Source organism: Myodes glareolus, chromosome 2, assembly GCF_982192425.1.
Source record: "Myodes glareolus chromosome 2, mMyoGla1.1, whole genome shotgun sequence".
Classification (NCBI taxonomy): Eukaryota; Metazoa; Chordata; class Mammalia; order Rodentia; family Cricetidae; genus Myodes; species Myodes glareolus.
In genome coordinates, this window is record NC_142027.1 from 83,292,543 (window position 1) to 83,296,722 (window position 4,180).

Below are 4,180 nucleotides of genomic sequence, written 5' to 3' on the forward strand. Positions count from 1 at the left end.
CTCTGTCATTTTTTAATCAGTAACGCAAGTAAAATCTTATCCTTCTCAAAGATCTCTGACAGTTTGATAGCTGAGAGGTTTTGCCAGGTTGCCTCAACAAATAAAAATACTTTTCATTGTATAAGAATATGTCACAGCCATTATACAATGTATATGTCTAAAAATTCTATTTTTCTTATGAGTTTCACGGAGCCGAATTAAAGAACCCACCGTAAACAGGTCAGATTCATACCCCTCAATTCTCTGGTCCTAAAGTTTTTTTCTTAATTTAACTTTGTCCTCTGTTCTGCCAAAACCCTAACCAGGTACAAGGGACACCAGACATTTCCATGCCACAGACACCTGTCGGGAGCAAAGACCAACTATGCCAGGATGTGACCAGCAACCAGCCTTCTCTTGGATCTCCCCCACAAAGATGACACTCACAAATCTGCCGGAAGCAGTCTTGAGAATTTGCCGCCCCAATTCCTTCAAACTGTAATGTCTAACCTTCTACTTTTTATTATAAAAAGGATCCGGGAATGTTATTCTGCTCTGGTCCCTTTAAGAGCAAGCCACGCCCACTCCCAGCCACTTCTGACCTCCCTCGTAGCCATCTTAACTCTCTCTCTTCTATCCCCGTCTCTTGCCGTGTGCACACGTGTCTCTGTCTCTCTCTATGTTTGTCTCTATGTCTCTCTGTCTCCCTCTTATTTAAGTAATAAATATTCAGCTTTATGTTTAGCCTTATGTTTATTTATTATGTCCTGTCTGCCTTTTATCTGCCAACTCCACCCGCCAGCTCTGCCACTCACTGCATGGAACCTGAACCTGTTCTGGCGGCAGCCTCTGCCTGGACTAGTCTGCCTCGGTCACCCGCCAACATATTATTTTTTAAAGAACAAAAGGGGGAGTCAACATGGAGTTAGGGAGAAACATGTACTAGGGAAATACCTAGGAATTTCCTGGGATGACCCTGACTAAGACTCCTAGCAATAGTGGAGAAGGTGCCTGAACTGGCCTTCCCCTATAATCAGATAATTGACTACACTAATTGTCATCATAGAACCTACATCCAGTAACTGATGGAAGCAGATGCTGTGATCAACAGCCAAGCATTTGGTTGAACTCCTGGAGCTTAGTTGAAGAGAGGGAAGAGGGAACATATGAATAAGGGGTGGGGGTTGGTCAAGATCTTTTTTGGGCAAACCACAGAGATATCTGACCTGAGCTAGTGAGATCTCACAGATTCTGGACTGACAACTGGGGATTCTTCATGGTACTTATGTGGGTGACAGTTATGTGGCTTGTTCTGTTGGGGGCTCCTTGAGTTGGGGCAAAGACATATCCTGATTACATGAACTGGCTTTTTGGAGCCTATTCGCTATGACAGGATTCCTTGCTCAGCCTTGATACAGGAGGAATGTGCTTGGTTCTGCCTCAGCTTGGTAAACCAGATTTGTTGACTCCCCATGGGAGGCTTTACCTCTTCTGAGGTATGAATGTGGGGTGGGATGGAGGAGATGGAGCGATGGAAGAAAGGGAGGGAGGGGCAAATGGGGTAGTTTGTAAAGTTGAAAAAAAATTTAAATTAAAAATATTTTACAAGAAGAAAAAAAATAGAAGTGTTTAATGTAGTTTGCTAGTTCGTTTCAGCCACCCAGAACCGAAATAATCACACAGAAACTATATCAATTAAATCCCTGTTTGGCCCATTAGCTCTATGTTCTTATTTCTGACTCTTATATTAATTTAACCCATTTCTATTAATCTATCTATTGCCATGTGGCAGTGGTTTATCAGAAAAAATTGGCATGTCTGACTCTGGCGGCTCCATATCTCTGACTCTGTCTTCTTCCTCCTGTATTCCATTTAGTTTTCCCCACCTACTTAAATTCTGCCCTATCAACAGGCCCATTAATCATTAATGGTAATAACAGCATACAGAAGGAAATCCCATATCACCTCCCCTTTTCTGTTTCAATAAAAAGAAAGGCTTTAACTTTAACATAGTAAAATAATATATAACAAAATAGGTATCAAACAAGAAATACAGTTACAAAATTTAAATCTATTTTATCTTTAATCATAATTCATGAAAACTGTAAATATAAATTCTTCAACTCCATCAAATACTCCAGAAGAAAATAATATTACCTAAGAAAACAGGAAGTATATTGTAAGCAATTTCCAAAATTCTAGAAATGACAGAGACATCTTGTTGCCTGGACAGTCATTCAAAGTTCCTATGTCCCATTGGAGCATCCATCCTCATCCTACTGGCCCATAGTATCTAGCAGACTTTTCTACAAAGCAGGAAATTTCAAAGACAGTTCAGCCTATATGGGCAGTTTGTCAGGTTACTTTTTCTGTGTTTTGCAGAATGTCTGACAGACTTTTTCATGAAGCAGGAACCCTGATGATCTGCTTCATGAAGATGGTCTCACCTTCAGGTAAGTTCAGCAGTCATTTCTCTGCAGGCCCTGCATGTCCAGGTCAGCAGTTCAGGCAAGAGCAGTTTCTTGCCCAAATGGCTAAGGAGCCTCTTTGATGACCATCTTCCTCTTGAAGAAATTGTTGTTGCCAAGAGCAGACATGTCTCACAATCATGATAAGTCCTAAACTCTTAAAACATTTAAAATACCATTTTCTGAAGGTCTCTGAAAGATTTGAAGAATTCCTAACTGGTATAGGAGGTCCTTTTGTATTTGTGTTGCTTTTATTAGTCTAGAATCAATAAGAATGAGTTTACCATGTCCTCAACAACTTCACTGACATCCAAATTATTGGCCTTGCTCAAAAAATATATAGCATTTCAGAAGTGTCATCTAGTGACATACTTTCATTAATACATTTATGAAGAATACAGCATTTACAAATGATGCTAGAGCTATTAGGGTGCCATTGTTTAGGCCCTTCCAGTAGTATATAAGGTAATGGTACACATGCTGCTAAGTGGTGACTTTAATTTAATTAAAAAGAACAAGTATATGTATTATCATTAATGTTTTCCTTTCTTTCCACCCTTTAAGAGAATGTAAAGTACTTCTAATTTCGACAAATTATTCTGACCTGAATTGACAAATGGCAACATAGGAACTAATATCACAACTCCATGCCATTGCATAGGTTCATTAAGAGTAAAACTAATTTCTCTAATTACATTCAAACCATACCTTTGCCATTTCAATTCTGAATGAGAATATTTTCCCAATGGGATGACATAAGGACTTCAATCCATGACTTTTCCTTGGGAGATATTAATAAATATTTAATACTTTTTATTTCTACATTGTTGCCAATGTTTCCAGTCAGATTCCTTGGTGGTAAACCACATCTCAAAAAATGGCAGATTTCACTTGTCTCCGGAGAGATGGCTTCAAGGTTACTTCGTGGAGTGAGCACTCTGGCTGCTCAGGCCCTGAGGGCCCACGGGCCCCACGGTGCGGTTGCAACGTGCTCCATGGCTTCTGGAGGTGGTGTTCCTACTGATGAGGAGCAGGCCACAGGGCTGGAGAGGGAGATCATGATAGCCGCAGAGAATGGACTGGATCCATATAATATGCTACCTCCGAAGGCAGCTTCGGGCACCAAGGAAGAGCCTAATTTAGTCCCGTCCATCACCAACAAGCGGATAGTGGGCTGCATCTGTGAAGAGGACAACTGTACCGTCATCTGGTTTTGGCTGCACAAAGGCGAGACTCAGCGGTGCCCAATTGTGGAACCCATTATAAGCTGGTGCCCCACCAACTGGCCCACTGAGCCCTGTCGTTAACTTTTCAGAATGTGATGGAAAACTTCCCTCCAAAAAACTAGCCATTGTATTGGCTCTTCCCATAAAAAAAGGCAGATTTATGAAGCTAGTAGAATTAATCTCCTGTCCTCGAAAACCAGATGTCTGAAGCATATAAAATTTATTATAAAAATGCAGACTAATATTATGTATAGATAACTAAATTTGAAAAATTAGATATAAACAGTTAGTTCCATTACCCATACAAATAGGAATTCTTTGTACTCTCATAGTATTGTTTGTAATATCCTCATTGTCTTCCTAGGCCAAGGAGGTCCTTTGTGATCATAAACACCAAGTAGCCAAGAGGATTCATTGAACATAATAGGAATATCTATATCTCCCCAACTTACCCCATTGTTAATGGGAGGATTGGGAATATAAACTCAGTATAATTGGTCCCTGTTA

The 4,180-nt window shown here is 40.2% G+C and overlaps 1 pseudogene; it reads left to right on the forward strand.

The window, feature by feature from the left end:
• The first annotated feature begins 3,352 nt into the window (after positions 1–3,352).
• On the forward strand, positions 3,353–3,741 carry LOC146895571 (cytochrome c oxidase subunit 5B, mitochondrial pseudogene; annotated as a pseudogene).
• Positions 3,742–4,180: the final 439 nt, after the last annotated feature.